Source organism: Pleurodeles waltl, chromosome 3_1 (genome assembly GCF_031143425.1).
Source record: "Pleurodeles waltl isolate 20211129_DDA chromosome 3_1, aPleWal1.hap1.20221129, whole genome shotgun sequence".
Classification (NCBI taxonomy): Eukaryota; Metazoa; Chordata; class Amphibia; order Caudata; family Salamandridae; genus Pleurodeles; species Pleurodeles waltl.
In genome coordinates, this window is record NC_090440.1 from 127,189,380 (window position 1) to 127,214,192 (window position 24,813).

At 43.0% G+C, this 24,813-nt stretch overlaps 1 non-coding gene across 1 annotated transcript; it reads right to left on the minus strand.

The window, feature by feature from the left end:
- Positions 1-6,007: 6,007 nt before the first annotated feature.
- On the minus strand, positions 6,008-6,134 carry LOC138286296 (small nucleolar RNA SNORA35). The gene has a single exon (XR_011201949.1). It is a non-coding gene; the product is annotated as a small nucleolar RNA SNORA35 (small nucleolar RNA).
- Positions 6,135-24,813: the final 18,679 nt, after the last annotated feature.

The window sequence follows — 24,813 nt, forward strand, 5'->3', positions numbered from 1 at the left end:
GGATCGCCTTATTTCTTAGGTAAAACAGCACAATATCTTAATCGATATTCAATATGGGTTCAGACTGGGTTGGGACTCAATAGAGCGTAACCTTAACCTGCATTTATTAATTTCTAAGTATACAAAAGCAAAAGGGGGCACTATGTATCTGGCCTTCATGGACCTCAGTCCAGCTTTTGACAGGCTCAACAGAGCTAAGCCTCGAGCCAAGCTGGAGTTCATCGGGGTCAAACCCACTCTTTTTGCATTTCTGCAAGATTTGCATAATGGCCTCATGGTGACGTATGGTCCCAATAGGGAATGTATTCAGCAATTTAACTTGAAGAGAGGTGTCCGACAGGGATGTATTTTGGCCCCTTTCTTTTTATTCTTCATATAAATTATCTTGAGTTGGGTTCATCTGAACATGGGCTGGATGTCCCGAGGGAGGATGGCAGACCGCTGGCCGCCCTCTTATATCCAGATGATGCAGTTTTGATTGCACATACGACCAGGGATCTTCAATGCCTTCTAGCTCTTTTTATTGACTTATGGAAAACCTTGATCTTTCAACCAATTTTAAGAAATCTCATGTAATCATGGTGGGCTGCAAGAACAACAAAACACAAAAAGTATGCCAAAAGTCCAACACAAAAGCAGGGTTGAAAACTTTTTTCATCTTGGCATCTTTCTTGACTCAAGCCTTAACTGGCACTCACTGTTAAAGAACAATACGGCAAGTGTTGAAGAGGGCCATAATTAGTATAAGAAACCTCTTGTGACAACTGGGGAATAAGTCAATTAAAGCAATGCTAGATGACTTTGAAGCCAAATGCATCCTAGTGGCAAGTTTTAGCTTTGAAATTTGAGGCTATGTTCCTATTGCACAACTTCAGGTCATGGGAAGCATGTTTATGAGAGGTCTTTTAAGTGTTCCACAAGGTATTCCCTCTGAGATTGTACACGAAAAGTCAGGAGCAGGGTATGTATCAGATTTCATATGCCTTTGTTCCCTTTTACTTTTACTCTCAGTTCAGCTGAAGAATGAGTTAAATCGAACTAAGCTAATTGTTCGTGAGTGTATAGGCCTGGATAACAGGCTACATATATCATGGTTAGGTCATATTTTGTGCAATCTGAAAGATTTAGGGATACCAGAGATTTTTTTAATCCTGGTCGCATTGTTAAGAAAGGTATTGCCTGGGTGATGCAGGCGTTTTACCTCAGGGTTGCAGCAAAGTGAGAGGCCTTTGCTTTATCCAAGAACTACACGCACCAGTACATCCTGGTGAAGTTGGTTAGTGGGATGGAACCTTACCTATACCTGGATATACCCAGTCATCAGACTAAGGGCCTGATTTATGAAAAGTTTGCACCGCCTTTACGTAATTTGTTTGACGTAAAAGAGATGCAAACTTACAAAATATAATTTTATTTTGTCAATTTGCACCAATTTTGCGTAAACAAATGACGCAAAGGCGGCACAATCTTTTCATGAATCAGGCCCTAAGTATGATTCACCAGTTGATGCTTTCAAATGGTGGTTGGTCTAAAGAACATGATTTACCTGTATGTGTTTGTGATAACATTTCAATCCACGATGCTCCAGCATATTGTTTTGATCTGCCCTAAATTTAATTCTCTGCATTATAAATTGGTAAGTCCTGGCTTGTCATCTGTGAATTATGGACAGGTGAGACCAGCGTTATTGTTTCTGCAGCCCTTATCAACAACTAAAGTGAGTTTTTAAAATGTTTTTATTAGGTTTCTTGAGCTTGAGATAAATAGGCTTATGGTCGTATGACGTCTCTCGTATGGTATCTCTTTTTGCACAAAAAAATAATAACATTGCAACGGTCTTGCATTTGCTCGAGTTAGAGCTACTAGCATTGTAAACTCCTAACTGGACTTTTCTTGCAACACAAAACAAAAAAAGTGCTATGTAAAACCCAGCAGATTCACGCTGTGTGGAAAATAAAAAGATAAAGTAGTGCAAAAACTAGGCAGAAAACATCGAGCCTCATACGTTTTCAGTAGTTGGCCAGTGGCCTCGAGGAGGGCTAAACACCGGAAAAGGCATAACGTATGCATGCCTTTCACTAATGAAAGCAAGCGGATTCTAAAAGGCAAGCCCACAAACCAATGAAAGTGACAGGCGTGACATGGGTGTGGTTACAAGCCCAAAGAGGGATTACAACAGGGACGGAGCGCTTGTGTGCTCAACCATAAAAAGGAGTTTAGGTTTAGGCAGAAGGCAACCTTCTAATAGTGGCATTTTCAGAATAGTAACTTAAAATCCAACTTTCCCATCAAAGAGGATTTAAAATTGCAATTCATTTGAGTGGAAGGATTGTTATCTATCTGTCCCCAAACAGATGTTATCTCATATTATGTGTAATAAGGACATGTACAACTTAAGTACACCTGTCTTACTACTTAAATAACATGCACTCTGCCCTGTGAGCTGGGTAGAATAAGTGTGCCAATTAGGTGTAGCCCACTTTTACCATGTTTAAGGGTGAGAACACAAGTTATTTACCACTGTTTAGTAGGTAAGTACGTTTACTGTACAGTTAATTAAAACAGTTACGAAGAAAGATTTCAAATACACATATCAATAAAAAGGCTCATCTGGTTAAAACATACAATAAGTTATTTATTTATTTTTTTACCACTGGTTTAGGTCATGAGTAGATATAAAAACTACAATAGGCAGTATACATTGTATCACAGGGGGTTCGTACATTGCATGAGCTCAAAGAGTAAAGTGACAATATGTAACTATTCTGCAGATCGATATAAGAAAGCTTATAGGGTGATTGAGGTCTATAGTTTTATGCTGACATTCTATTTCCAAATCTCTTCGTCACCCTCTCAGATAAAAACTACCATAAGCACTATAAATCGCATCAAAGGAGATTGATTACATAGCAAAGTGACAGTGCTTAATAATTCTACAGTTTGATACAAGAAAGCTTATAAAATGACTGTACTCTGTAGTTTTAAGAGTACAATACTGCACAGAGAACCCCACTGCTTCTCAGTCTCAGCATCACCATCCAGGAATTGGAGAGATTACTGGTGATTGGCAATCCCCACATTACTGGAATTCAATAGAGTAGACTTGTATTTAGCATCACATTCTTTGTCACAATCAAGAGTCACCAGTCTAGGCAATCAAATGTACTATATTCATTGATTTTTCTCTGGACAGTAGATGGAAAAAGGCTACATCATTTGTGATCTCTTCTGATCATTAATTCAACTTGCTCCTAAATGTTAGCAAGAGTAAAGTGCACAGAGTCCTTTGCCAACAAAAATGAGCTCAGCAAAATAGGCTAGTGAAGGAAACATCCTGGGGGAATACCACACCAAATATGTCAGATCTAACATGTGCCCTCCCTTCCCCTACTTGCAGAAAGCAAAGAGATTACCCACCCTCACAGAGTTCTCATTGCTAAGGTGGAAATAATGCCACTTCACTGGGTTTCCCGGGTCTTCCTCCAATTTGTCCCAGTCTCCAAAGACCCAAGCAAAGGAGTGGAATATTGAATATTGGTCTGGCATCTTGTCCGCCTTCTTATGTTTCTCTTGTGTCTCTGCAGACCTAAAACTGGTAGGAAAATGCAGATCTCCTCTTGAGAACTCTATGACCACAATTCCCTATCGGCTGAGGGTTTTGGAATGCTTGCAACTGACAGGAAATTGTTCTCTGCACAGGAAGGCCTGAGGAGTGTTGATGTAGGACAGCAGGATGTCATATTTTGAATGTAGTCAGCTGGGCAGGATAGGAGAGGGGAAAGTCATCTGAAATGGAGGGCATAGTACATCAGAGGGCACTACAGTTGATGAAAGTGTGGCACAAGGAGGCACTAGGGCCTTGTAAATCTGGCCCTATATCTGATAGTGGTTAGGGAAGGTGGCAGGATGGCAGGTAGTTTTTTAATGATTCAGAAAAAAGCATTCTGCAGAGGGTGGTCCACAAGAGAGGCAGGATACTGATTGTGGCAGATAGAGTGTCAGGGTGAAAACAGCCTGATGGCAGGTGAAAGTGGGGTTAATTAGCAGCAGCAAATCCAAAAGGTGACTATAAGAGAATTGTGGTTGCTCTGTCCATCAGGCCTTGAAAGCAGCTCAAATATCTTTAGCCTATCAGGGTTTTTCCATAGTACTGTATGGACAGTCCAGCTCTAACACAGATTCAAGTCCTGGGGATAAACTTAGGGTTTCATCCTTCCAGGTTGAAACAATGTGTTATATTAGGTAATGATAATGCTATTTGTAACCATGATTAGAGACTTAGATGATAAAGCTCAGTGCTAAATTATTAATATTTACACCATCTATAAATGTCCCAGACAGTGAATGAGAAGCAACTGAATATTTGCAAGTTCTCTTGCTGCATCCAGTATTGCCTTTTCGTACATTGAGGAGCCTGGATGCCTGCTCTTTGAGCCTTCATATAGTATGTGTTCAAACTGGTGCAAAACCAGAGGGAGCCCAAGTGGGACTTGAGTTGTTTTACAGATTAACTAGTTCTCAGGTTTCCCAGGTCTATTACAGAATTTCTCATCCCGCTCATGTTTTGCCTTTGTTATGTAGTGATTTTAGTGTTTGATTTTTTTCTGGTACTACAAGTAGAAAAAAGCATATTCTGAAATGTGTGAGATACTTGGAGGCAGACTTAAGAGCCCCTATTGCCTCCTTGCACCACATTAGCATCATTTTATTTACGCTAATGTGGCCCAACGAGGCCAAACTCGATGTGCCAAATTTACAAAGTGGCGCAATGCACCCATTGCGCCAGCCTGTAACCCTTTGCGCTACATTATGCCTGCACCAGGCATAATGTATGCAAAGGGAGTGTTCCTCCTTTAGAGGGGGTGAAAAAATGGTGCAAAGAAATCTACTGCTCAGAGCAGCTGTTAAAAGGAGGCACACCATTGTTTACAAATGGCCTTAATGGGCTTTGCAGGATTAGTGTCAAAATTTTTTATGCTAATCCTGCAAAGGCCCCGAACTAGCATAAAAAATGTGGACGCTAGTTCCCTAACTACTGCCATGGTGCACCATATCTTAGATATGATGCACGCATGGTGGCGTTAGCGGGCGTTAAGGGAAGCATGAAAAGTGGCACTGCACTGGGTGCAGTGCCACATTTCTTAAATGTGGCCCTTCGAGAGGACAAAGGAAAGTTTTAAGACTATGTCAGCACTCATAGCTGGCTGTTTACTGCATATCTTAAGTGTGAGTTTCAGCAATCCAGATGTTTTATCCATCACCACTATGAATTTTTGAGCTTGCACTTTTATTTTGTGTTTGTAAGTGTGAATGTGCAGATTCCAGCCTTCTGAAGGGTGCTGGCTGACAAACTAGGAGCAACTGTACATCATTAGGATAACTTGAAGCAGGTGACATCCATGCATACTTCAATCTACATGAGGCCCCTTAGGTGAGTGATAATGTCCAGTTTAACCGTAAATGTATTGTAATGCTAGGGACATGAATAATACGGTTCAAGCATTAAAAAATAGGACTAGAGCGTAGGTCCATATAACCAATTACATGATTACTAAGGATCTTCAAGGATTTTAAACCTTTACTTATGTAGACACAGTGGGGCTGCTGCAATCATGAATGGAGTAAGTAGTTGCGCAATTTAGACAAACTTCTGAAGGTGGGATGTGATGTGGTCTAGTAGTAGTCAAGATGCTAACTTATACATTTATAATTGTATGTGTTTATTGTCTGATCTAGATTAAGTACTGTACATGTCCTTGTTCTGGATTATCCTTTGGAAAACTTGAAACTTGAGATGTAAAAATGTGACTCAGACTCATTTAGCGATTCACAATGGGGTCGCAAAGACTTACCTCATCAATATGCATGCGGTAAGTCGCAATTTGCAACCTCATTGGGAATGGCCGCACTCACAGGGATGGTGGCCTGCTGGAGACAGCAGACCACCATGTCTGTGACTGCTTTTAAATATATATTTTTTTTAATGCAGCCCATTTTCCTTAAAGGAATTTTTTCTCATTTTTTCAGAGTAGGCAGTGGTCTGTGGGACCACTACCTGCTCTAAAAAGAGATTTACGCTTCCATTCATAAAGGGGAAGGGGTCCCTGGGGACCCCTTACCATTTGCAAATGGGTTGCCACCAACTTGAAGATGGAGGTAACTGCGAAACATCCCTTCATGCTAGGGTGATTCGGTATTAGGAAGGGACATTCTAAACATGCCTCTTCCTAATACTGAACCACAAAAGCAAAATGCAATTTGGTAAACAAGTTACCGAGGGCCAGATTTACAACAGTATGTTTTGCGAGTCATAACTTAAAATTCATTTGCAAGTTGCAAAACAAAATCTACAATGCTGTCAATGACATTGTCTCGGATTCACAATGGGGGTCTCAAATGACCTACCTCACCAATATTCTTGAGGTAGGTCACAATTTGCCCCCATTGGGAATGGCCACACCCACATGGATGGTGGCCTGCTGGGGACAGGAGACCACCATGTCTGTGACCGCTTTTAAATAAAGACTTTTTATTTTTTAAATGCAGCCTGTTTTTCTTAAAGGAAAACGGAATGGATTTTCAACAAAAAATGAAAAGTTTTCTTTTCATTTTCTCAGAGTAGGCAATGCTCCGTGGGACCACTACCTGCTCTGAAAAAATATTTACACTTCCATTCATAAAGGGGAATGGGTCCCATGGGGACCCCTTCTCATTTGTGAATGGGTTACCACCAATTTGAAATTGGTGGTAACTGCAATTGTTTTGCGACTGCAATTGCAGTCAGAAAACAATCATACATGTCACTGCAACTCGCAATTAGGAAAGGACGCCCTTGGAGAGCCCCTTCCTAACTGTGAGTCGCAGTCTCTATCTTGTGAGCTGGTATTTTCATACCAGCTCACAAATAGGGACGGTACATTGGAAAAGGCCATTTTGCAGTCGCAAAAGGCAAAATTTGCCTTTTGTGACTGCAAAATTGCGTCCTACATCGGGCCCGAGGCGCATTCTGCTTTGGTACATGGATGGGCCGTTTGCAACTGGAAAAATGCTTCGTACATCTGACCCCATATCTTTTTTTCACTTTCTTAGAAACAAACCCCACTTTGTAGTTTTATATCTGAAAAAAGGAATGCGAAATGGGAAAAAAGAGGGTGCCATGCTCAATAGTCATCGTGGTGGAATGCTCATCCGCTGAACCAGCGCACGCACTTTTGCCAAAGAGATCTCAGCAGGCAGGAGAGGATCTTCAGTCCGGAAATAACTGAGGTGAGGTCCTTCACCGATCCACCAAGCTCTGAATCACCTGCAACTCCTGATGCTACTCCCGTGGAATGATTAAATGTAGGTCAGATGGAATGATTAAATGTAGATCATACATATTACACTTGACGATGTGGTCAGAGTGCAAGTGATTTTTTCAAAACACTGATTATTACAATGGATGTAATTTAAACCCGTACAGGTTGTAACAACGACCGCTATTGAGTTATGCCTTCAGGTGTGTTTATTGTGTGTATCTTGTAATCTTCCAGTCCCAGTCATAAGTCTAAAATATATGAAAATCATTAAAAATGCACTTACGTTTGTTTTCCTAGCCTTAGGTTTGTTTATTTGACCCAATGATTAAAATAGTTAGCTTCAGATATGGAAAAAATTAACACATTAAAATTAATTTTAGAAATTCCTTGTCCTCTCGCTTAAAAAAATTAACCAAAGTTACCCTCTCTTCCCCTTCCACTCAAATTCGGGATAACCGTGTTCCTACGAATTGTTTTAAGCTTTGTTTTACTCCAATGCACAGGTGTGTAAGGCAGTTGGACGTCTAAAATGTCCTTGTCCAGTTCTTCTTGGTTTTGCACACAAAGTCAATCTGTGTTCTTTCAAACAGTAGATGGTGCAATAGGACAATAAACCATCCTAGATGAACTCGCGTTAAACTTTCGATTGCTTGCTTGTCGTTGTTCATGATGGCTGATAGATTTAGATCTACATCTTGTAAAATGTTAATAAAAAAGTGTTTAAAGTATATGTCTTTTGATGGAGAATGTCCCTCACTAAAAATGCTTATAGAGTACAGTGACAAAGGAGCGGCTAAGAGATAAAAGAATATTTCAAAGAACATTTTAATAAACAAATGAGTGCAATAAAATGTTTTATTCAAACATATTAGCACTGGGTATCATTCCGTAGCGAGCAAGACCACTGGTTTGAGTTTTCCTTTTATTCTTGTATTTAGCTTTGGTAGATAAGTGCAGAACTTTTATCAGACATAAACAGGTCCAGATTTACTAGCGCTTTACACCAGGTTTGTAAAGCAAACCTGGCACAAAGTGTTAGGTGGGATTTACTTTCCACCGCAAATCACAATTTGAGTTGGACAAGCGCTGCTTTTCTTTACATTGCGTCAAAGGGGCGTTCCATGTGTAGTACATGGGCATTCCCATGCAACCACCCATGGGTGTTAAGTAAATCTCTAGCTACAATAATTGTCAGACAAGGCTTTGTGTGAAAATCTTACTCATCCTTAAAGCAGGCATAAAAAGTAGAACTGTTTTAATTTCTCAAAGTTTACATGTGTTCTGCATTGTAGAGCGCACACATCAAGTGGGAAAAGTCTTAAAACATTTCATACTGGAAAATAAATCCTCAGTACAAAACCTATGCTTCAAAGAACACACTGCACCATGGCGCAAAGGCGTGTTCATTGAAGCATGACAGCCAAACGTGCGCCAACGCTGAGGTAGAGAATCAATACACAAAGGGGCATATTTATACTCTGTTTGCGCCGGATTTGCGTCGGTTTTTTTTACGCAAATCCGACGCAAAGCTAACTCCCTATTTATAGTTTGACGTTAGACCCATCTAGCGCCAAAGATCTTGGAGTTTGCGTAATTTTTTAGCGTGGACACCTTCCTTGCGTTAATGATATGCAAGGTAGGCGTTCCCTTCTAAAAAAGGACTCTAAGGCATGTGCGCCTTATTTAAACTCCCGTGCAAAAATGACGCACGGGAGTGGGCGGGCCTTAAAAAATGACGTCCAGCCGCTTTTGTGTCATTTTTTAACGCCTGGTCAGGGCAGGCGTTAAGGGACCTGTGGGCTCGGAAGGAGACCAGAGGTGCCCTCCCATGCCCCCCGGGATACCCCCTGCCACCCTTGCCCACCCCAGGAGGACGCCCAAGGATGGAGGGACCCATCCCAGGGAACTTAAGGTAAGTTCAGGTAAGTATTTTTTTTTTTTTTTTTTTGTGGCATAGGGGGGCCTGATTTGTGCCCCCCTACATGCCACTATGCCCAATGACCATGCCCAGGGCACATAAGTCAGGAGTCATTTCAATGGGGGTTGGGCGTAAAAAAAAATGGCGCAAATCGGTTTGAGGCCAAAATTTTGCCTCAGACCTGACTTGCCCCATTTTTTGACGCCCAAGCTCCATTTTCCCCTACGCCGGCGCTGCCTGGTGTGAGTCATTTTCTTTGACGCACACCAGTCAGCTGCGCCGGCTAACGTCATTCAATAAATAAGGCACCCGCATGGCGCTTTGGAATGGCGTTAGCCGGCGTTAACATTTTTGACGCACAACTGCGTTGGCGCAGTTGTGCGTCAAAAAGTATAAATATGGCCCAAAGGCTTAGTAGATATGACATTCTTTTCTCCTTTGAAGCAAGGCAGTGAAGCATTGCTTTGCATCAGAGAATGGAAAATCTGGGTCACAATGTGTAACACAGATTATTTCAGTGCAATTGCTATTGTCAATGCTATTTGCATACTGATTATTGATAGATTTTCTGGGTTAGTCATTGAACTTGACCCAGAAAAATGCTTTCAAGGCCAACTGTCACTAAGGACGTTGTTAATGTTTCAAGCAGAGAAAGAAGGCTAATTGGAGAGGAACTACCCCAAAACCCACTTAGCTCTATGCAACTGAGATGCATTTTAGTTAATAATCAATCCATTGAGTTATCACAGGGATAATCTATGGAGCAAAAATCCTTTTTCATAAAGGGAAGACACGACCAAGAACAGTAGAAAACCTAGGCTACATTCTGAAGAATTATTTTAAAATCAAAAGCCTTTGAATATTATCAAATACAAACATCATCAACATAGTAGCAGCACAATTTATCAATAGATGGAACAACAGATAATATTGTAATGTGTGGGTGAAATCGAAAGATTCCTTTATATTGAGTTACCCAACCTCACCCTCATTTCTTTGGCTAAATAAACTACACCAGGCACTGGAGAAGGAAACTACTTGTGAGTTTCAAAGTTGGTTGTTACCTGCAATATCTCCTCTCCCCCTGAACAATTGAACCAACATTGAGTAAAATAGCAAAATCTTCTTTTCTTTCCTGCATCAAAAGAAAGGCTGGTGAGCCTACAGAGCGAAGCCTGAGTATGCCTCCCAGTAGACTTCAAAAAAGGAATGTTTTACAGATCTACATGGCCTCTGCCTTAAGTGTCCTGGCAGGGAGCTCCCTGCTATATTTTTGCACTCTTTTCTCAGTTTATGTGTCTTGGGTCTTTATGTATCTTCTATAAAGTGTCTTCTCATTGCTGAGCCTTTCAGAATGAACAATTAGCAAACAAGCCTTGGCACTCTTTCTCTTAAATTCAGTGGGACCACACTTTTTGTTAAATGATAACTTGCATTATCAACCTCTATGAAACTTTCTTCATCAATCAAAACATTCACTAGACCAACATATTTGGTTCATCCAAAGTAACATAAACAGACTTGATTATCAATTTACTATGAATAATAATACGAGTAACTCCCATTTTACATTTATGTATTTATATGGAATAAGCAGCATGCATGATGTAAAAAGGGGAATATGCATGATTTAAACAGGGCGATACCTAAAATGAAAAGGCAAAATAATTATAATATTATTCTAGGAGCTAATGAAAAACGCAATTGATTTTCACACAAGCAAAACGTTACAATAAGTCACTTTTGGGAGTAGGGAAGTAATACAGCCCAGATCCATCAGAGAGACAGCCATTAATATGGCCGAAAAAGGAGACAAGTGTTAGCACATTTTTAAGAATGGTGGTGGCCCTTTAAGACACTTTACCCATGGGTGGTAGTGCCTCAAATTTTCTGCCTTTACCCCACATGTTTAGCTGACTTCAATTTCGGTGGCTTTTTTGACTCTGTGCACATTATCACTGCTAACCAGTGGTAAAGTGCTTGTGTTCTCTTCTTTAACATGGTAAAACTGACTTACACCCAATTGGCACATTTAATTTAATTGTACATCCCTAGTAAGCAATACTGCATGTACCCAGGGCCTGCAAATAATTAGTACTAGTGGGCCTGCAGCACTTATTTTTGCCACCCACTAATGTAGCCCTTCTTAAAAGTGCCTCAGCCTTTCCATTGGAGCCTGTGTAGTTCTTGTAGGAGGCTGGACTGGCTTGTAGTGAGTACCAAGGGGTACTTACACCTTGCACCAGGCCCAGGTATCCCTTATTAGTGTATAGGGTGTCTAGCAGCTTAGGCTGATAGATAATGGTCGCTTAGCAGAGCAGCTTAGGCTGAACTAGGAGACGAGTGAAGCTCCTACAGTACCACTAGTGTCATATGCACAATATCATAAGAAAACACAATACACAGATATACTAAAAATAAAGGTACTTTATTTTTATGACAATATGCCAAAGTATCTCAGTGAGTACCCTCAGTATGAGGATAGCAAATATGCACAAGATATATGTACACAATACCAAAAATATGCAGTATAGTATTAGAAAACAGTGCAAACAGTGTATAGTCACAATAGGATGCAATGGGGACACATAGGGATAGGGGCAACACAAACCATATACTCCAAAAGTGGAATGCGAACCACGAATGGACCCCAAACCTATGTGACCTTGTAGAGGGTCGCTGGGACTGTAAGAAAACAGTGAGGGTTAGAAAAATAGCCCACCCCAAGACCCTGAAAAGTGAGTGCAAAGTGCACTAAAGTTCCCCAAAGAGCACAGAAGTCGTGATAGGGGAATTCTGCAGGAAAGACCAAAACCAGCAATGCAACAACAATGGATTTCCAGACGAGGGTACCTGTGGAACAAGGGGATCAAGTCCAAAAGTCACGATCAAGTCGAGAGTGGGCAGATGTCCAGGAAATGCCAGCTGTGGGTGCAAAGAAGCTGCTACTGGACAGTAGAAGCTGAGGATTCTGCAAGAACGACAAGGGCTAGAAACTTCCTCTTTGGAGGATAATGTCCCACGCCGTGGAAAGTTGTGCAAAAGTGTTTTCCTGAAGAAAGACTGCAAACAAGCCTTGTTAGCTGCAAGTTGTGCAGTTAGGGTTTTTGGGTGCTGCTGTGGCCCAGGAGGGACCAGGATATCGCCAGTTGCATCAGGAGACAGAGGGGGTGTCCAGCAAGACAAGGAGCCCTCTCAGAAGCAGGTAGCACCCACAGAAGTGCCAAAACAGGCACTACAAAGTGGAGTGAAATGGTGCTCACCCGAAGTTGCACAAAGGAGTCCCACGCCGCCGGAGGACAACTCAGGAGGTCGTGCAATGCAGGTTAGAGTGCCGTGGACCCAGGCTTGGCTGTGCACAAAGGATTCCCTCGGAAAGTGCACAGGAGCCGGAGTAGCTGCAAAACACCCGGTTCCCCGCAATGCACTCTGGCGTGGGGAGGCAAGGACTTACCTCCACCAAACTTGGACTGAACAGTCACTGGACTGTGGGAGTCACTTGGACAGAGTTGCTGGATTCAAGGGACCTCGCTCATTGTGCTGAGAGGAGACCCAGAGGACCGGTGATGCAGTTCTTTGGTGCCTGCGGTTGCAGGGGGACGATTCCGTCGACCCACGGGAGATTTCTTCGGAGCTTCTAGTGCAGAGAGGAGGCAGACTACCCCCACAGCATGCACCACCAGGAAAACAGTCGAGAAGGAGGCAGGATCAGCGTTACAGAGTTGCAGTAGTCGTCTTCGCTACTTTGTTGCAGTTTTGCAGGCTTCCAGCGCGGTCAGCAGTCGATTCCTTGGCAGAAGGCGAAGAGAGAGATGCAGAGGAACTCGGATGAGCTCTTGCATTCGTTATCTAAGGAAATCCCCAAAGCAGAGACCCTAAATAGCCAGAAAAGAGGGTTTAGCTACTTAGGAGAGAAGATAGGCTAGCAACACCTGAAGGAGCATATCAGAAGGAGTCTCTGACATCACCTGCTGGCCCTGGCCACTCAGAGCAGTCCAGTGTGCCAGCAGCATCTCTGTTTCCAAGATGGCAGAGGTCTGGAGCACACTGGAGGAGCTCTGGGCACCTCCCAGGGGAGGTGCAGGTCAGGGGAGTGGTCACTCCCCTTTCCTTTGTCCAGTTTCGCGCCAGAGCAGGGCTGAGGGGTCCCTGAACCGGTGTAGACTGGCTTATGCAGAAATGGGCACCATCTGTGCCCATGAAAGCATTTCCAGAGGCTGGGGGAGGCTACTCCTCCCCTGCCTTAACACCTTTTTCCAAAGGGAGAGGGTGTAACACCCTCTCTCTGAGGAAGTCCTTTGTTCTGCCATCCTGGGCCAAGCCTGGCTGGACCCCAGGAGGGCAGAAACCTGTCTGAGGGGTTGGCAGCAGCAGCAGCTGCAGTGAAACCCCTGAAAAGGCAGTTTGGCAGTACCCGGGTCGGTGCTACAGACCCGTGGGATCATGGGATTTTGCCAACAATGCCAGGATGGCATAGAGGGGGCAATTCCATGATCATAGACATGTTACATGGCCATATTCGGAGTTACCATTGTGAAGCTACACATAGGTATTGACCTATGTGTAGTGCACGCGTGTAATGGTGTCCCCGCACTCACAAAGTCCGGGGAATTTGCCCTGAACAATGTGGGGGCACCTTGGCTAGTGCCAGGGTGCCCACACACTAAGTAACTTAGCACCCAACCTTTACCAGGTAAAGGTTAGACATATAGGTGACTTATAAGTTACTTAAGTGCAGTGGTAAATGGCTGTGAAATAACGTGGACGTTATTTCACTCAGGCTGCAGTGGCAGGCCTGTGTAAGAATTGTCAGAGCTCCCTATGGGTGGCAAAAGAAATGCTGCAGCCCATAGGGATCTCCTGGAACCCCAATACCCTGGGTACTTCAGTACCATATACTAGGGAATTATAAGGGTGTTCCAGTATGCCAATGTAAATTGGTGAAATTGGTCACTAGCCTGTTAGTGACAATTTGGAAAGAAATGGGAGAGCATAACCACTGAGGTTCTGGATAGCAGAGCCTCAGTGAGACAGTTAGTCATAACACAGGTAACACATACAGGGCACACTTATGAGCACTGGGGCCCTGGCTGGCAGGGTCCCAGTGACACATACAACTAAAACAACATATATACAGTGAAATATGGGGGTGACATGCCAGGCAAGATGGTACTTTCCTACAGTTCTGTACTGCCATTTTAATCTGGCAAAATAAACCCCTTGCCAGGGATAAAACTCCCTGTTTAAAACATATATGGCACCCCAAAGGTAGGCTGTAAACTGCCCAGAATGCAATGTTTTAAAATGTTGGACATGTCCTATTACGTTTTACCTGTACTGGTAGTGAAAAAAAACAAATTTGTGTTTCATTACTATGAGGCCCCCCTCTCCCTTAGGATAACATCGGGGTATTATTACATTCAATAAGTGATCATTTGTGTTTGGGAGCAGGTAGAAATATCATATTTGGTGACAAAAGTATAACAATGTACTATCCTCTTTAGTGTTACATTTGGGTTTTATGTCACAATTCTGAAAATTACACTTTAGAAAGCTGGGATTTTCATGTCCTCACCTTATGGTGCCCGCAGCCTGTTTTCTGGGTCACATTACTTGGTGTAGTTGGCCTTTGTGTATTCCTCCCAGACAGTCATACAACTGAGGGACTGTCTGTTGGTAGGATGGGCCATCCTTACGTGATGGGAGGGATGGAGCTGTCACCTGTCATGCTTGCACTTCATAGACAGTACCCCAGCACACTAACAAAGAACTTCACACTAGCCTATTGGGCCCCCAGACATCCTGAGAGCAGGGCAGGAATTTCTAGACACTTCTGAAGTTTCTTCCCCTTTAAGGTGGGCACCAGATATAAAACTAGGATCCTCAGACACCCTCCAGTACACTCCTCAGCCTGTGGAAACTAGAGAAGAAGAACTGCTCTGCTGTCTGAGAAGGAAGACTGGCCCTGTTCCCTTCAATCCCAAGCTACCTGAGTGACTCCAAGTGCTACATAACTGGCCTGTGCTACAGAGATACAACATGCTCTAGAGGCTTCTCTGCAACTGCCCAGTTGGCCTGTTGCACTGGACCTGCAACTAGACCTGACTGAGCTTGTGGGCCTCTGCTGGAGTGAGTTCTCAGGTGCCCCCATGTTCTCGACCCTCTGTGTGACATCAGTTGAGCTCCTGCTGTAAAAAAAGGAAAAATCCTGATGTTTGGGCTCTCCACAACTGCAAATGGACCATTTTGCACCAAGACCTTTCCTCCCACACTCACTCCTAATGCAAAGCTCAGAAGAATGTGAGTCTTCACACTACAACAACCTCCAGCAATGACCAGCAACGCTAGATCTGCACTTCTCGCTACAGCATCGAAAGCCTGCAGTGGCCACCAATGTATATCTCTGAAATTGACCACCCACAATGCCTAACAAGATCTTTGCACTACAGTGAGGAACGGCCATGACAGCTCGCCTGCTCTGTGCTCTAAAATGATGACCATCCACAATGCTTTTCCTGCTCTAAGTGGAGTTCTCCACCACAAACTGGAGTCTTTGCACCAGACTTCATAAATGTAACATTTGCTGAAGACTAATTGGTCCCTGTATCAAGCACAAGCTCCAACGCAATTAGCCTGAACTTATGACTTTCTCCTGGTCTCACACGACCAGGTAACCATGATTAGAGATTTGTCCTTTTAGGCACTATACTTACCTGAAATTTTTGAAATAGCATATCTGTAAGAAATGGGGCGGCGTATGCACCTCATCCAGGCAGAACCCACCCACTCTAGGCAGGGCATGGGAGTTATATGTCCAAGATATCCCCCGCTCATCCCCTTGGTAGCTTGGCACGAGCAGTCAGGTCTAACATGGAGGCAATGTGTAAAGCGTTTGCACAACACACACAACACACGTGATGCAATATGTACACCACAAAGTAAACACAACACTGAACTATGTAAAAATAAACTGTATTGCACAAGACATAATTAGACCAAACATTACATGTCAGTAATACCCTGCTACCTTAGCAGTTGTCAGAACGCTACACAAGTTACTAAGGGGCATATTTATACTCCGTTTGCGCCAAATTTGCGTCGTTTTTTCAACGCAAATTTGGCGCAAAACTAACGCCATATTTATACTTTGGTGTTAGACGCGTCTAGCGCCAAAGTATGAGTAAAGAGCGTCATTTTTTTGCGTGAACGCCTTCCTTGCGTTAATGAGATGCAAGGTAGGCGTTCCAGTCCAAAAAAATGACTGCGACGCAAATGCGTCGTATTTATACTCCCGGGCAAAAATCACGCCCGGGAGTGGTCGGGTCAAAAAACCCCGCATTTGCTCCTCTTTTTAACGCCTGGGTCAGGGCAGGCGTTAAGGGACCTGTGGGCTCAAAATGAGCCCACAGCTGCCCTCCCATGCCCCCAGGGACCCCCCCTGCCACCCTTGCCCACCCCAGGAGGACACCCAAGGATGGAGGGACCCATCCCAGGGACATTCAGGTAAGTTCAGGTAAGTATAATTTTTTTTTTTTTTATATATATTTTTTTTGGCATAGGGGGGCCTGATTTGTGCCCCCCTACATGCCACAATGCCCAATGACCATGCCCAGGGGACATAAGTCCCCTGGGCATGGCCATTGGGCAAGGGGGCATGACTCCTGTCTTTACTAAGACAGGAGTCATGTAAATGGCGTCTGGGCGTCGTTAAAAATGGCGCAAATCGGGTGGAGGCGATTTTTTAGCGTCAACCTGACTTGCACAATTTTTAAGACGCCCTAACGCCATTTTTCCCTCCGCCGGCGCTGCCTGGTGTACGTGTTTATTTTCCACGCACACCAGGCAGCGCCGGTCTGCTTGCGCCGACTAACGCCATTCAATAAATACGGCGCCCGCATGGCGCTTCAGAATGGCGTTAGCCGGCGCAAATTTTTTTTACGCTAAACTGCGTTTGCGCAGTTTAGCGTCAAAAAGAATAAATACGGGCCTAATACTCTGCAAGAATAAGCAGTAGTCACATTAGAACTCAGGATTCTGCAACATAAGCAGTAGTCAGGAATCACAGTAAAGAAATGCACTTGTCATAAACACATCCTAAATATCCATAAAAGGAACATTAGAGAACATATGTCAAGTCATAAAATTCATATCAGTATGTCATGCCCATAATATATACGCACATATATATTTATTACACCATAAAGTAAGTAGATTAACATACCATCCGCCCCAATGTCCATCTAGGAATCAGAGGAACAAATATGTCCAAAAAGTAACTGAATTATGCTGAAGGACACTCTTTGTGTCCGAAAAAAGATTGATATGTGGGGCCCCCGGTGCTCCTATGTGCAAAATGGGGGCCACTGGTGATCCTGGTGGAGGGGGGTGGTACACATCCCCTCTGGTGATGGGTGTCAGGGCCTCTCCTGGGGCCCGCACCTAAACACGTGCCGACACGGTCTGGCCACCCCCCCCCAGGGGGCGCTACTGACCCTTCCTGGGAAAAGGGGGGTGTCGAAAGCAAACTTGAACCTCGAGGGGATTAACTGTACCCCGAGCCACAGGCTCCCAGGGGTGAGAGTGTCTGCCCTCCTGCCCGGCCGCGTTACTCTCCATTGTGGTCCAGAGCGAGGAGGCAGACAGGTGAGCCACCTAAAGGGAGGGGCACCTCCTGAGGCTAGGATTTCCCCTGAGTAAAGAAGGAAAGCAGAGGGGGTGCTCCGTGAGCTCTCCAGAGCCCAGCTCTTCGCTTGTTCCTGGCCCTGCCGGCACCCTAGTCTGGTGCAGGAACTCCTCCAAGGCCGTGACGGTGACTTGGCCCAGACGTAGATGCTGGATGGTGCCCCAAGGGCGGTCTTCAGAGCGGGCCTCGCCCCGGGGACACTTGTTGAAGCGCAAGACAAGGCGCTCAGTGAAAATGATGCCCGGGCTGTGGTGGTGATGTCACTCACGGTGAAGCACTTACAAGCGCCCAGGGCCCCATGAGAGCTCTGCATTCGGTGCTAAGTCAACCATGAAAGAGCAGCACTCAGTTCTATGATGGCCAAAACAAAAGTGAAACACCCCTCGTGATGGGGATAGTTCAAGGGGTCAGGGGTCACATCACCCTGGCCCTGGAGACAAGCGAGAGGGGAAGCATAGGGCTAGCAGGCCCAGCAACATGCCAGCATAAAGGATGCAGATAGTGGCAGTTCTTCCTAGTGACCAGACAGGTCACAGGTCAGCACAGCAGCAGCAGTCCAAGGTGGGTCCTGGCGAGTCCAGTCAGCAGCGTCCTGTGTCCAGTTTCAAGTAAGTCTATTCAAGCCTTCATGTCTAAATTGTGGGGAAAATTCCCCTGTACTTATACTCAGGCCTGAGACAGGTTTGAAAGGCTACTGCAGTCGGTGGCACAAGCAGCGCTGCAGGCCCACTAGTAGAATTTCATTTACAGGCTCTGGGTATTGGGATACCACTTTACAAGGGAATTATAGGTAAATTAAATATGCCAATTAGGTATAAGCCAATCATACCAGGTTTACAAGGGAGAGCACATGCACTTTAGTACTGATTATCAGTGAAAAAGTGCTCAGAGTCATAACGTCAGTCAACAAGGGTCAGAAAAATTAGGAGGAAAAAGGCAAAAACTTTGGGGAGTGACTCTGTAAAAGGGCCAGGTCCAACAATATCTCTAATTCTACTGATTGGACTTTTGTTGTTTTGGTGTCAAATAATTTATTACATTTTACTTTATTTTTCTAAATGGTTTTCTCCATGTGTTGAGATTTCAGTTTATTGCCTTTTGTGTGCTGCACATTGCCTCTTAGTTAAGCCTGACTGCTTTTGTGCCAAGCTACCAGAGAGTTAAGCAAAGGTTATTTAAGTGGCTTTTAGTGGTTCACCCTTACAAGGAATGTGGCTGTTGTTTGAGAATGGCTCATATCCCCCTCAACCAACAACCCAATTTCTCACAGCCTTATGACTCAGAGCTAAAAGCATCCCTCTGAAAGGGTTTTGTGTCAGCCCTATATACTATTTTGGGAGTATAAGGAATGTATCCTGCTATATAGTTATGGCCCCATACTGCATAGACATGTAATGATGGCCATGTACTCTGTCATTCAGGATTCAGGAATGCCTAAAGGTCTGGTCTTTCATTATGTATTTATTGGTTTCTGCATAGGTTAAAAAAATCATATAAACTCAAATTTATGTTTTACAAAATGTAGGTTAAATATCCTCAGATTTCTTCCTAGCTCAATTAAAATCCTTTTTAAAACTCAACAATACTTCTTCTGAGTGTCCATTAGCATTTGTTGTACTAGAATGGTCACCACAACATAGGCTCATACTTCACTAAATCTCATGACAGTCACAACTGCATTTTCCCTAATCAACATTTTTTACGTACTAAAAACATTAGTGCACCTCTCCTAATCATCTTTCTAGACATTTTCAGAGTTACATGTAGCAGCATCCTTCCTTAGGAAGTGTGAACTCCAGGTACTAAAGATTCCATTTCTGATGTTGGCAGTGACGTGAATCTCATCAGATTTCCTTTTCTTGCTTGCTAGTGAATTTGTCCTTCATATTGCTCTGAAAGAAACACAACTTGAACATTCATCAGCCCTCTATAGAAAGTTACAAAACTTGAACTAGTACCAGTGAACAAGATACTAGTTCTCTATTGAAGTACACTCTCTTTTGGTTTATCTATAAGGTAGCCCTTTCACATACCCTGAACTCTGTCCATAAGAAAAACATCATACATTTTGCAAATCAGATTGGAAAGTGGGGCCATTTCCTGTAGTGTACAGGCTGTGATAATTAGATATGGCATTAGCCAAGACCTTTCAGTCAACTGAATTTAAATGCATACTGCACTTGCTCCATATAATGTGTCTCAGTCTAACTAGAGATGACAGAATCATACACACACAGAAACTTCCAGGAAGGAAGAAACATTATCTCACAACCAGATGACAAATGTATCAGAGATGATGAGTGAGAATGTTTCCATTTACAATCTCTCAAAACATACCCTCTTTAATGAGGAAACCTTGTTCTTGGGGGGTCCTTTGGGCCCCCAAGAACTAGGGATCTCCTATGAAACTAGGAATGAGCTTTTAAGGTTCCTAAAAAAGATCAGGTTAAAGGCATAACTTGAGGGCAGCAAAACCAATATTTTGGAAAATGCCACACGTTGGAGAAATTCTCCAACCTTCTTCTCAGATAGAATATTTTTAAAACATGGCATTAAAAGATCTTAATGAGATTGTTAATATTGGATGTCGATGTGCACAGTGATATGTTTTCAAACACAAACAAAGTCACATCACCATTATTAGATTCCCCAATCGTGAACTCTCCATCAACCCCAGCATGAGATATGTGGTCAGGCAGGCTCTGAGACCCGGGCCTGAAGGTTAATGACTAACAGCTCACAGGTGGGGTTAAACTTAGCCAGCGTGCAAATGCACAAACAGGAAAACCTAGGTCCCATCCCACAAATAGGCAGCCACACCACAATGGTCCCCGGAGATTGGCCCCAATAAAACACACATGGCCAGAGGGATGCGTGCATTCCCCAAAACAACATAAAGTTAGATATCACATGTAGTTAGGTACACTTAGCCAATCAGGACACAGCACATGCAGTGACCACATGCCCCTCAGGCCGCACATCTAGACACATACTCGCTGACCCACATTGGGTCCACAGCAGGTCAGGTCTCACCTGCGTGCAATATCTGAAGGTGTGTTTATGACTCCTTGACAACTGTTCACATGTTTTACCAAGAAAAGAATGTCATTTATGGTTTTATCACACTCAGAGAAATGTATAAAAATCTGCTTTAATCTGGTGTACGACAAGAGACAGTCCTCAGACCTCACTTCTGTAACGGCTCTCCTGGCCTTAATGTTCAATTAAACAAACCATTCCTGTTTTGCCACTCACCTCTTATCATTTGTTTTTTAAGGTAAATTCTCATTTGAGGAACAAGATCCTTGGTGGGAAACCACTGGATTAATTCCAATTTTACCCATGAGGAATTTGAGGCAACAAATTCCCTATTGTCTAACAATGAACTTGTAATCTAACAAGCAGAAAAAGAGAGAAGAGTTGTCATTCTGAACATTGAAGAAAAAGGAAGTTATCTAATAACTGATAATCAAACATTATAGGATAACTTCCAGGGGAACCCAATGTAGCGATACAGGGAGGATAAAAGAAATTCCACAGAAAGGTAAACATGCGGGTGGCTTACAAATAAGAAATTTGATTTCCTTAACAAGAAGAGAGCTAGGACTCCAGTACTCTCCATACTAACGAAAGTGCACACAAATCTTGAAAGGTAGAATATTTGAACATAGCTCCGGTTCACTACTTGAACCTATTTCAAAATACATTGATTGCTTTCTGAAGGAATTTAGCCCTTTTATTAAATCACACATAAGGGACTCTATGCACTTTATCAATGTAATTGAGAATACACCGTTCAATATGGATACAGACATTCAGGTTAGCTTTGACATGGAGTTACTTTACCCAAACAGTATTAAAGGATATTCTTAGCATGAGGGCAGGCATGAAAAATCTCCCAAATTAGTTTATCCTTGAATTGGTGTTGTGGGTAAACTAGCACATCCAAGAGCTCGATTACAGTAAGATGCTGTTGCTTGCAACATTCAGACTTATTTGGGTATATTCATGACATCCTTGAATATCAAGTTTCAATATCAAGGGTCCAATGCCCATTATTAATCCCCCAAACCTTGGTACTCAACCCTCCACTTCCACTCCTGCTAATCCCTCTAACCAGAATCTTCATGTAACAGTGACCACTCCGACATCTGTGCTGTTGGCCCACCCTGAAAGATTTACTGGGGCTAGTTTTTGTTTTGTTGCTTTCATGAGCCAATCCCAATTGCATTAACATCTGATGCTGCTAATGTACCTTTTGTAGTTTCCTATCTTGGTGGTGTTGCTGCCAAATTGTCTATATCGCTTAATGAAAACAATGATCTGATCCTACATAATTTTGTCAACTTTAAGGCAGGCCTAACATTATTGTTTCAGAAACATGTTTTTATCCAGTCTTGTGATAACAAATTATTACATTTATGACTTGAGTCCAATACCTCCTCACTTACATTACTACTTTCAACCGGATAATTACTGAGACTAGAGGGCCTGAAGAAAAATGTACCTCACTTTTTTACAGAGGCCTGAGGGATGATTTATAAGATAGTTTATCCCATATCGTTGAATTATCAGAAGATTGTGCTGAATTTATTAATTTAGTATTGAGACTACTAACATTGGTTAAGAGAAAGGAAATCAGAACGTCCTCGGAGTGAACCCAGGGTAGTTGTTTTAAGAATAGATAAAAAAGTAATTGAAGAAAAAGCACAGGTACCAGAACCTATGCAAATTGGGGGAGTTAGAGGTTCTTTATCTATTGCAGAGAAGGCCAAACTGTGCCTATGTTGTGGTAAATCCGGTCACTTCATACAAGACTGCACAGTTAAACCAAAAAAGAAAAAAGCTGTTGTTAGTTTGAGTGTTCCCAAACTGCAGCAGGAAAACTAATGCTCCCAGAGAGAACTGAGATTGCCTCTCTAAGAAGGTCCCTTTATCAGATCTCCCAATACTTGACTAATGTCTTGAACTGTGTACCTAGACACCTGACCATTAGAGTGACCCTCATTCTGTCCCCTCAGAATAGATAGAGTCTGTCAGTGACTCAGGTTCTACAGGTAACTTCCTTATCTGGCCCTAGCAGCCAAGCTGGAAGTGTCACATGTTACCAAATCAGTACCCAAACTAGTGAGGGCAGTTGATCGCTCAGCCTTGTCCTCTGGCCTTATTCGGGTTCACACTAATCCATTAACCATGGTATGTGACAATGGTCATACAGAAGATACAACCTTTAGCTTAATTGATACCCCCACCTTTGGTGTTATTTTTGGTATCCCCCCCTTCTGAATGACCACATGTTATCGAGAAGCCTGCTGTCCTGTGAGACCCATACATTGTGCCGCAACCGATGACCCTTCTCCCAGAAGAATATTGGGATTTCCAAGACATCTTTGACCCAATCAAAGCAACTCATTTGCCACCCAATAGGGGTCGGATAGACCTAGTTCCTGGAGCAGTTCTTCCTTGCAGTAGAATATACGCATTAACAGAACCTGAGAATCAATATCTGCACAAGTATTTGGATGAGTTATTGGATTTGGAGTTTATAAGACATTAACTTCTCCCATTTTATCACCTCTTTTCTTTGTGACAAAAAATCCAGAGGTTTGTGGGCTTGTATTGATTACAGAATGGTCAAAAAAGCAACCATCAAAAATCGTTACCCCTTGCCTCTGATACCAGTCCTGTTGGACCAAATCCTGGGGTCCAGCATTACCCCAAGCTGGACCTGCATGGTGCATATCACCTGATCCTTGTCAAGGAACGAGACAAATGGAAGACTGCCCTTTGGACGAAGTTTGGTTGCGTCGGGTACACTGTGATGCCCTTTGGGCTTTGCAACGCCCCGGCAGCATTCCGTTACTTTATCAATGAAGTATTACATGGGTTCATAGATGTCTGTGCTGTCATCTATATAGATGACATTTTAATATTCTCTAAAATTGAGCAGGAACACTCTCAGTACGTTAAGGCCATTCTGCAACATCTACATGAACTCTGCCTGTATGCCAAATTGGAAAAATGTATCTTTAACACTGACTCAGCAGATTTCCTTGGATATCACTTATCACCCAGAGGCTTTACCATGGACCCCAAAAAGGTAGACACTTTTCTTTCATGGCCAACTCCTACATCTGTTAAGGCTGTCCAAAAGATTTTTGGCTACACCATTTTTTATAGACGCTTCATCCTACAACTCTCACAAATAGTGGTCCTTATAACCAGCTTATTAAAGAAGGGACAACCATTTATCTGGTCTTGAGCAGCGGAACAGGCCTTCACAACTCTCAATAAAAGTTTCACCTCTGTTCCCATTTCATGCCACTCAGATCATGCACATTCATTTTATGTTGAAGCTGATTCTTCTCAATTCACTCTGGGAGGTGTGTTATCACACAAAGATAACACAGGAAATCTTCATCCTGTAGCCTTTTATTCTAAAATCTTCCAGCTGAACAAAATTATAATATTGAAAGAGAACTATTGACTATTAAAACAGCATTTACTGAATGGCAACATAATTTGCTGGGAGCAAAGCACACTGTCACCATCTACACCGACCATAAGAATTTACAATTCTTTAGTTCAGTTAAGGGTTTGGCCCCGAGACAAATTCACTGACTTCACTTCTTCAGCAATTTTGATTTTATTATCACATACAGCCCAGGGACCAAACAACTTCATTCAGCTTTCTTGACGTGTATAGGGCAACCAGAGGATGCTCGTTCATGTAACCCTCCCATTATAATATCTGCAGACAAAGTGTTAGCTCTAACCACAATAGATACCTTAATGGATAATGTCAAGATGGCATCTCATGACCTCCCCCCTGAACAGTGGCTCAGAAAACCATATGATGCGATCAAACAGGACTATTACTTACATGAAGGGAAATTGTACATTCCAATGCAGGA